Raw genomic sequence first — 11,283 nt, forward strand, 5'->3', positions numbered from 1 at the left:
TGAAAGAGGTGAAGTAATAACTGACACCACAGAAATACAAAGGATTGTAAGAAAATACTAAGAACTGTAAGAAAAAGAATTGTAAGAAAATAATATGCCCACAATATGGATGAAATGGAAATATTCCTAGAAAAATATAATCTTCCTAAACAGAATAGGGAAGAATCATAAAACAGGCCAATAATAACTGATGAAATTGAAGCAGCAATAAAAAACTCCCAACAAACAAAAACTATAGTCTGGACAGTTTCACTGGGAAGTTTTATAAACTTTCAAAGAAGAATTGTGGAAAGTAGTATGGAGAGACCTCAAAAAATTAAAAATACAACTGCCTTTTGAATCAGAAATTGCACTTCTGGGAATTTATCAAAAAAAAAAAAACCCCGAAACACTAATTTGAAAGAATAGATGTACTTCTATGTTCATTGCAGCGTTATCTACAATAGCCAAGATTTGGATCCAACAGTAGATGAGCGGGTAAAACAGCTATGGTACATTTACCATACACAATGGAACGCTACTTGGGAATATAAAGGAAGAAAATTTTACTCTTTGCGACAGCATTGATGGACCTGGAGAACATCATGCTAAGTGAAATAAGCCAATCAGAGAAGGACAAGTATCATGTGGTTTCACTCATAATGTGAAATTTAATGAACAAACTTAACTACCAAGCAAAATAGAGACAGACTCATAGAGCGCTGGTGGGGGTGGTGTTGGGGCTGGTGGTGGAGGGATTGAGGCAAAAAAGAAAAAGAAAAAAATAGAGGAAGAACTCCTGGAGAAGGACATCAGTGTGGTGATTGTAGGGGTGAGAGGGATGGGTGGAGATGAAGATAAAATAAAATAAAGAAGGAAAATAAAGAAAGCTTGCAGCAGAATGCCCAACATCTAAGACAAGAAAAGAAAGAAAGGCAGCTATTTGGGGGGTCGCTGTAGGCATTCTCTCTATGGCTCAGACCCTGGGCATCTGGGTGAAGAGCACTCGGGGAGGCTAGAAGGTCCTGGAACAGACTCTGTCCCCACACCTGGCACTGCAGTAAACACTTCATGTCCACAACACAATGACTCTACAAAACTGGCACTGTCATTGCCCCGGAAGGCTGACGACTTCCTCTGAGTTACCCGTTAACCTGCAAACAGGCTGCCTCTGACCATGAAGCTCCCAGCCACTTCTCATATTTAGTTTACAAATTAATGCTCTTTTTTTTTTTAACCTAAAAATTTCCTTACAACAATACCTATGGTTTGTTGCTGATGGTCTGTAAAAAGCTTCTATTGATAGATTGCTCATGGGAGAGAATATTTGTATTTTAGGTCTTATTTTCAAAAGCCACCTGAAAGCCAGATTTCCTCAAGATGCTTTTTGCTTGTCAAACTCACTTGTCATGTAATGACACTTTCCTGACAGTGAGGACCCCATGGACAAAGCAAAATCTCTGACACAGAGGTAAAGTCCTTCCATTTTCTCTCACCAGGAGATCATCATGTGTCACTTAACGACAGGCACATGTTCTGAGAAACAGCATCTTTTGGTGCTTGCATCATTGTGGAAACGTCTCAGAGTGCACACACACAGCCAGAAGTGGTTTAGCTTATTTCTATAACTGAATGCGCTGTACTTTTATATGACTGGCTGTGCAGTATGTTAGCTTACCTGGGCATCACCACAAAAATGTTGCATTGTTGTACAGTGCATCACTGTGGAGTAAGTGGCATATCTAAAAGCCTACATCCCATCACTATTTTCTTGGGAACAGAGTATGAGGCTAAGAGCTAAAAAGTTAGATACCACATCTCTGGACCTTCCTATAGTTCTTCCAGAGAAAAAAACGGTGCCTCAGAGGCAGGCGCCTGTGCTGTGAGCAGCTGCTGTCTGTGAGCTTGCTCTGCTGCTCTCTGTCCATGACCTCTCCCTGACCACCGTGGAGACGCTGGCTCCGGGCTGGCCGGGCTGGTTCTGCCGGAACCCCAGTGCACACATAAGCAGTGCTCTCTCTGCCTGACTCAGCAGACTCCTCCAAACGTACTGCCATTTGTAAAACAAAAACAACCAAATGTCCCCCTCCTCATGGCCAGTTTGGGCAGTCTGATGTGAATGATAAATGAGGTAGGATCCTCTGCTGAGAGATCTTGGTGAGGACCTTCCTCTTGGCTACAGGGAGCGCATTTAAGTTTACTTGGGGGACAGACACTGCAGGACCCAAAGCTCCAAGACAGGACAGGGCAGGAGTTCACTAGCCTGGCTGGAGCAAGACACCAAGGAAGGTTTCATTAATGGATTGGAGGTGAGGCCAGGGAGATGTGAAAACTGAGGCTTCTCTTAGGGCTTCCAACCTGAAGAGTCCCCTGCTCTCCCTTAATTTCTCTGTCTGCAGAGGTTCTGACTGTCCCACCGACTTCCTTTCTACCTGTGGGCCCAAGAGATGAAGGGAGGCCAGGAGTGTCCACACCTGGGCCGACAGGGTCAGTTTCGGGCTCTTACGTTTTTACCCTCATTATTTGAGGATGTTATTATTTTTCCTTTTAGTAAAAAGCGTTTTCATTTTCTGCTGGACGCACAGCAGTATTATTTCCCAGCCTTCTTGCATCTAGGTGAGGTCATGTGACTCACTTTGGTTAATGAAATTTAAGCCTGGACCTTGGCTCACTTCCTGTCCATGCTACTGGACACAAAGAACTCCAGCATGGTGGAGACCCATGAAGAAAGGACGCAGATCCCCCAGAGCCAGCCTCTAGGAGGGCTGCTCAGAGAGCTGGGGACTCAGATGAGATGTGACATGAGTGAGAACCTTGGGAATCATATGTTTCAGCAACTAATGAGCATTGCCTTGGCCAACATGGGCTCAGTGTCCTGAGACAGTCATGTATGTTCCTCTGGGCCTCACTTTCTTCCACTGTAAAGTGAGGATGATAATAGCACACATCACACAGGAATTGCCGGGAAAAGCTACATTTACATTATATGTGGAAGTGCTTTATAACCTGCATGGTGTTACATAAATGTTAGTTTCTGTTATGCTTTCCAATTTAGTAAGTGATAAAATAACATTTACTGAGTTGCTCTTGCCAAAATTCTTAGATTCATTTTTTTGTCTTCTCTTTCTCTCATACCTCACTTCCAATTCAGCAGGAAGCTCCCTTGGTTCTCCCTTCAAAAAATATCCCAAATCAGACTACTTTCCACCATCCTTACTGCCACCACTTAGTAGAGATGCTCCTCACCTCTCACCTGAGTTTATGTCCTGCCTCACAATTGGACTTCCTGCTTTTATTCTTGTCCCTTAAATGTATTCTCCACACAACTGCCAGAAAGATTCTTCTAGAGACTAAGTCAGGTGATGTTAGTCCCCTGCTCTAGACTTCCCAATGGTTTCACCTCATTCCAGGATAAAATCCAGAGTCTTACTATGACCCACATGGCTCTACCTGATCTGGGCACTCAGGCTCATTCCCTATTCCTCTCTCACAGCTGTCCTTGCTTGCTCTGGTTAGCATGCCATTCCGCCAGGTATTTTCACGCTCACTCCGTCATTTCATGCATGCCTAGGCTCAAAGGGCAATTCTGAGATTGCCCTGCAGGTATTAGAGCAACTCCTCTCTCAGTTCAAGAGGCCCTTATGCTGCCCTACCTCCCCCCGCCCCCTCCATGGCACCTACCAACACCTGGCACCGCACTGAACAGTATTTTTTATATTGGTTTGTCTCCTCAACTGAATGGAAGTTCTATGGGCACAAGGGCGATGTGTTGCTTACCCCTGTATCTCCAACACCCAGAAGAGGGCCTGACATAGTAGATTCTCAGATATTTACAGAAGACATAACGTCTATCACATCTTTCTATTCCCACGTCAATGTCTCCTTCTTGAGCTTCAGACCTGATTATCAACTCACTTTAAATGACCAATATTTTGAGGCTAGTTTTCACTTATAACTTCATAGTATCCATCTTCATAAATACTGGTATGCGATTGATTTTTTTTAAAAGGCTTCATTTTTAGAGTGGATCACAGCAAAACTGAGCAGAAAGTACAGAGATTTCCTGTATCTCCTGCCCCATCACACACACACAGTCTCCACCACTGTTACCAATCTGCACCTCAGTGTCTATTCATATATAATAGTCAATGAACCTGCATTGGTATGTCATTATTATGCCAAGTCTATAGTTTACATTGGGGTTTACTCTTGATGTTGGACCTTCAATGGATTTAGACAAATGTCTAATGACATATATTCACTTATGGCATCATACAGAGTATTTTCACTGCCTAAAACTCTTCTGTGCTGCCCCTATTCATTCCTGTCCCCTCCCAAGCCCCTGGCAACCACTGATCTTTTTATTGTCCCCATGGTTGTGCCTTTTCCAGATGTCATACAGCTGACCCTTGAACAACATGGGTTTTAACTGTGCAGACCCTCTCATTATATCTAAGTAGACCATGCAGTGCAAACTCATGTTGTACAAGGGTCAGCTGTATTTTTGGCCTTCAGTTAAGAATCGTGTACGCCGAGGGCTGATTGAAGTTATACTTGATTTTCAACTGCACAGCACATCGGTGCCTCTAATCCCCACCATGTTCAAAGATGAAATGATATGGTATGTAGTTGAAATTATACAGTATGTAGTCTTTTCAGATTGGCTTCCTTAACACAGTAATATGAATTTAGGACTCTTTCATGTCTTTCTACGGCTTGATAGTTCATTTCTTTTATAATTGAATTATATTTCATTGTTTGGATGTACTACAGTTTATCCATTTACTATGTAATTACTTTTTTTTAACATGGATTTAAACTTTATTAGGAGAGGGGCCTATATATTATAACATATATTTTCTTTACTCCTTCCCCAACCTCATCTAACTGCCAAATATCAGCCCCTTAGGGAGAAGAGTCTCAATGAGTCTCCTAGTAAAAGTCCTAGTCAATCTGTGATAACCCACAATGTGCCTCCATATATTGAACACATATTTCTTGTTGGTATTCATATTGTGTATTGGTTTTGACAGCTCCCAGATGATGTGAGTATCCCACCTGAGTCTTAAAACCTGAACAAAGTAAAAATACCACTGCCATACTTACCTTAGGTTTGCTCTTTATACACTCAACATGTATTTCTGTATCAAATTCCTTTTTACGACGAGTAACAAAAACGGGTTTTCCTCCTTCTATATTGGGCTCCTCCTCAGTTGGTGGTGCGTGGCTCAATAAATGAAACGTGTGAGTAACCATATCTGAATGTCTGCTGGGGATTTTGTCTTTGGTAGAAAAGAGAAAGAAAACATAGATCTATTTCTCAAGAGAATTTGGGGGTTTGGGCCATGGGCCATATTTTCCCAAGTAAGAAAGCCTACCAAGAAAGAGCAAGAAGAGAGAGCTGGGTTGAATTTTGAACTTTCATTTATTTATTTATTTATTTATTTATTTATTCATTTAAAACCTGTCTACCAAAGGCCTGCAATATGCTAGCCCAGTGCTAGATGCCAGACACCATCTGAAGCCCATCCAGCCCAGACTGGGAAAGTGAGGGGTGACACACCAGCCCCAGGACAATAACAAGCATGGCTGCTAACTCAATTAATTGAAAAATAGCCTAAAGTGGGGAGTCATTACAGAAGAAAATATAACTTAAACATATTATTTTAACTTAAAACATAAATATATATTAACACTCTAATGTAGGGCAAAGTCTTTCCTTGGTGTGTGGGTCTCATGATGGATTCTGCAACCATTTTTGCTCAAATCACACTCATAATTGATTACATTTAATTTTCAATTTTGGAAAATTCTAAATAGTCTGAGCATAGAATTATAGAGTTTTAAAAACATTTCTATGTATTATCCAATCTTTTATATATGGTGCATATCTAGTTCCAAGCACTTTTTTTTAAAAAAAAAAAAAGCTATTTTTTTTTTTTTATTGGGCCCTCTCGAAGCATTCAAAGCACAATTTAAATTCTTAAAGCATTGGTTTTCTTAGCAACAGAAGTTTTTTTTTTTTATTTGCATTTTGTCCATTTTTTCCCCCAACTGAAAAAAATGGAACTAAACTAGTAGGACAGCTGAACAATCCCTGCTCCCAGTGACAGCTGGTGAGCACAGCTTTGGCTAGAGCCGTCGGAGGAGCTTCTACCCCCTATCAGCTGGGAAGCTCCTCACTGGTTTCCCTCCACAACTAGGTTAGGGGGTGGTTGCTTAAGAGAGCTTAGTTTTCCCTTGTCATCAACACAAGGTTGGAGGAGGTCATTGAGAGGCTGTGACTGCTGATTGACCTGGGAGCTGCACCTGGACCACCAGAGGCTCCTCACCCCCCATCTCCTGTCCTTAGAATGAGATCTCTGCCCATCGTTCTCACAGCTGGAGCTGCATCTCAAGGATCCAGCCTTGAGAGAATAATGTGTTGTGAGACCATCTGGGCTGAATACGTGACCAACCCAGGTAAGGCCTCTTTTTATAATTCAATCTTCGGATATGGAGATCAGATTGTCTTACTGCCGACTAATACAAGACTTGCATGTTAAGCCTGCCCTGTGTGGGGCTAACCCATTGTGTAAGTCTTGGTGGCAGACAGGGTCCTTCCACTATAGAGACTGAAGGTGCCAATTCCTCCTTCTCCCTGCCCCAGATTTCCCATGCTGGGGTTTGGTAACTCCACTGAGAACATGAAACCTAGACTTAGAAGGCCCCCACTTTTCTTCTCTAGACACATTGAGCATGCCAAAAGGATGAGCCTTGGATGTGGCCTGAGAGCTTTTGGACATGAGTGTGGCTCATGTTCACACAATGAGTGGGTGATCTTAGGCCAGTCCCTTAGCCTCTCTGAGCTTTACTTTCTTCACGATACTTCACATGACTATGAAAAGTAATTTGAACAGGTAACATATGTGACAGTGCCTAGCCCATAGCAGTTATTTTGTACGAGTTAGGTCAGGGGCTAAACAGGTATTGGGGAATAGGAACACTGCCTGGAGAGAGAATGTGAGGCTGTGTCCTGGCTCAGTGAGAAAAAGACCACGCTTGATTCCTTTGTTTGCCATTGTTATCATTGCCATTTCTATGTTAGTTGGATCTGGTAATTTGAAAGATATTCCATATGGTGGTTTTGAGTTTCTGAATTAGATAATCGCCTTGGAGCTTAAGCTCTTGGCTCAAGCTTTCCATGATTAGACTACAAAAACTGGCAAGCTCTGTGATTGTTAAATCTTAAATGCTGGACCACACATGCCTTCAGTATATGGTAAAAGGGCTGTTTCTTTCCCAAAGTTTATGTTAATAATGACTTATTGGACCTTCCCAAATCTAGGTTATATCCATTTCTCTGTGGTCTCATAGCACCCCTTCCCACCATATCACTTAACCAGCTACATGTGAATTTCCTGCTTGCTCGTCTATCTTCACCACCCCCGCCAACCCCCTCTCCACCACCAAAGCGTAACCCCGTTGAGATCCCAGACTGTGTCCATCTTTCTCCATATGTTATCCCTGGCAGCTAGGACCTCAATAGACCAGTAGGTGCTCAAATGAGGGAATGAGCAACTTCTGCCTCCTTTGCGGTTGTGGCAGAAGGTGAGAGGCAGTGAAATGCACATAGGAGAGCCCGTCACGAATGGAAAATGGTAGAGAATTCCTTACATCCACGTTTCTCCATAATCCAGTGAATTACTTCCTTGTACTTTTCAATGTTGGTCTTCATCCTGAAAGGAATGTGAATTATCTTTAAAAAATGGAGACTAAATTCCTGTCTATTTGTCACACTACACAGTGAGCCAGTGCCAGGACCTCCCAAGTCCTTTTCATCGGTGGAATGTGGGGCTGACGGCTCCTTCAGACCCAGCTATTCTTCCAATCAGAGCCGAGGAATAAAGGGACCACACATGGCATGGGCTTGGTGCTTCTTTCCTTGCCTCTATTTGGCCTTCAACCTGGGCACCTGGGCTGACCCTCAAACTTTAAAAAATAAATTTAATGAGGATCAGCTTTGGGGCAGGGACAGAGCAGAAATGCCAGGTTGACTCTGTAAGTTAAGCATATAGAAATCAAGCTCAATCAGCTTGATTTTTCCATATTTTGTACGTATCCCGGTGAACGTTACAGTTGGAAACAGCGTGGGAAAACAGCATTGTTTGTGCCATTGGTAACTCTTCGCATTTAGTAGTAAGATTTTCAGTAATCCCTTCAGAATGACTCGCTGGGAAAGCCACACCAAGGCACAGCTTTTCAAAATACTCAAGCCCTAAGGCCCTCTCCTGTCAATACACAAGCCATCCTGGCATGTCAATGGCCTGGGCTATTGTCCTTCCAAGTAAATGGATCTCCAGGGGTAGCTGTGTTTCCTTGTTCTCAGATCAGAATATTTTTGAAAGGGAATGTGTCAGGAGTGAGTGTCCCAGTTTAATTAGATCTGGAAGAAGGCCTTTGACATGACAGATGTTAAGTTTTTAGTTTAGATTCCTTAAAGATTGCATGATAATTCAACTCAGGAAGCAAATTGCTGGGAAGGGCTGGACGAGTTCACTTGGCAGATAGCTAAGGTTTACCACTTGTGCTTTAAAAGCAATAACGGAACTTGAGAATGAGCTCTTCATGGCCATTTATACCAAATGTTTTATTTGCTAGCACTTTGAATGGAAGCAGTTACCTAGCCTACCATCACCTACGAGAGGCTGAGGACCGAGGAGTGGGTGGGGTGAGACCTGTTTCACAGCCCACAAGGGGATGCCAAATACAAGTTAGTAAATGCAAGAGTTAAAACTCCAGGGAGGGGTCCAGATAGGGGCACCCAATGCCCTTCTTTGTTCACCTTTGCAAGCTAGTGGAATCTTACCAGGTAGCTCCTCAATGGCAGAGGCTCTCGGGTACACATTACTGTAAAGATCAACACACAGATCAGCACAGAATAGGTGCTCAGGAAATATTTGTTGAGTGCAATCAGATTAGAATGAGCACCGGCAATAAGCTTAAGTGGGGAGGAATGGGGGTAGAATGTCATATATGAGGCAGAATAACTTTTGGGATGTTTTCTGGCATTTGTTTGTGCAGTTGTATAAGGATCTGAAAGCTTGGATGTTTGCTTTTCCCCTTTCCTAGAGAAACCTCAGAGGTCTCTGGTCCTAAGACACTACTGAATCCAAAGCTGAAGTTGCTGGAAATCTCTCTTCCTGATTTTTGTTAAAAAAAAAAAAATAAAAAAATTAAAAAATCTCCTCTGACTCGCGAAGGAGATCATACAGGACACCCCAGCCCTCACAGCCTGTTCCTTGGTGCCACTGCCAGAGAGTTTGTGACAGACTCACGGGAGGCCTAAAGACAACGTGCTCACCAAGATTTGTGACAGCCGGATGCGTGGAAGTGCAGCACGGGGTGGATGTACAGTGGGGATCTGGAACATTTTGTGCCTCGGGTCATGCCAACTAGAAAGGCTTGGTGCCAGCCACATCTTCGTCATTCTCCACTGTAAAGAGAGGGCTGGCCATTGCTTGTCGATTTCCTTGCCCTTGTGCCTGTCGTGTGCCTGCTTTTTGACGAGGGGCCTTCTGGCACTGGCCTTGCTCTTTTCTCTGGAGGGCCCAATTTACATTCCCCTACTGCTACCTTTAGCCTTCCTGAACCCACTGACCAATACCTCGATCTCTCCAGCCACTTACAGACTTCTCAGTTTCTTTCTGGTTTCACTCTCCAGTTGGCCGGTCAGGGGGATCTCAACATCCTCTTGCGGTCCATGGTGAACAGCTTTTTCTTTCATCATGGTCAGAAACACTGCGTGGTAGGAGCTCTTAAAAAGCTATAAAAGGACCAGAGAATAAGATATCTGGCTAGCAAGATTTGTTTTAAAGAATATTTCCATTATTATCACACCCTCTACTCACTTCCCAACTTCCTCAAGATTTTGTTTTTTAGCAGCAGCATACCAAAAACTCATTTGAGAGAAGAAAATTACACTCATTTAAAAAAAAATTATTGATTTTTATAGAAAGAAAGGGAGAGATAGGTGGGTAGGTAGGTAGGTAGGTAGAGAAACATCTGACTAGCAAAAACTGCAACTTTGGCGTATTGGGATGATGCTCTAACCAATTGACCTACCTGGCCAGGGGCAAAATTATGCTCTTTTGCCAAATGTGGAGATGGCTTTAGAAAGTAAAAATTCTTTCATCCTTTCATCCTTTAAGGGCTTAACAGGCTTTCTGAGTTCTAGGAATGACCAGCTTTCTAGCGGTTGCTTATTTATTCAATGTGAAGAATGACTGTCATCAGAAAGCAGTGTGGCACCTGGCATGTTACTATAGCGGACAATTCTGTGTTTAAAGATTCTTCCAAAGTAATGACATTGCAAGCTGCCTTTTTATTTTGTAAACTTGATGGTTCTATCCCAAGGCCATGATGTTAACTAGGACTGACCCATAGATGGGTTTTCACAGAGTTTCTTTTTTTTGGATCCCTTTTGCTAGGAGATGGAAGTTGGCTTGCTGTTGAAGAAACCCATGGATCTGCCATGTTGCCCTGCACACCTAGAAACTGAGGTGGTCATTATTGTTGTTCAACATCTGATAATATATAGTATACCATTAACTGATTGGTTTTTAATAATAAGCAGAAGGCCAATGTACTTCGAGTTGCATGTGATCTGGGACAGATTTAAGATAAAACTTGTGTTTGGCCAGTTTTTATAAGCTGTGGGGAAAGCTGGGGTGCCTCAGATCTAGCTTGTCTGATTCCCAGCCTTTGCCCATTGCTGATATTAAATTAATTAAACAAGGCAGCCATTATCCTGGGGTAGCTCTAAGGCTGTGGTGGCCTACATAAACCACCAAAATCTAAGCCTGTCGGAGCCTTAAGGTTACAAAATCAAAACCTAAGGACAACCAACCACAAGCAGCCAGCTAGCTTTAAGTTATGGACAATCAATAATTTCCTTGCCTGATTCTACTTTTCTCTATAAAAGCCTATCCCCAGCTCCGGTCAATGAAGCATTTCAACCACTTCTATCTGGTTTGATGATGACAATTCCAGTTGATGTATGCTCAAATAAACTCTTAACGTATTTAAATATACCTCAGTTTACCTTTTAACTCTGGAATCGGTGTTTCAGGCCAGGTTGAGGTTAAGGCTTGTAGTGTCTTGCCTCTAAATTCCTCATTATTGACAATCCCACTCTTGGGTAGAGCAATTTCCTATTAGGCCGGTGATCTCTCAGCATCTTCTTTGCATTCTATGCTTTGTTCACCAGAAAATACGGTGCTCACTGTATCCACTAGACCAGTGTTTTCCAAACTTTTGACATAT

This window comes from Pipistrellus hanaki (genome assembly GCF_964339955.1).
Source record: "Pipistrellus hanaki genome assembly, chromosome: 3".
Classification (NCBI taxonomy): Eukaryota; Metazoa; Chordata; class Mammalia; order Chiroptera; family Vespertilionidae; genus Pipistrellus; species Pipistrellus hanaki.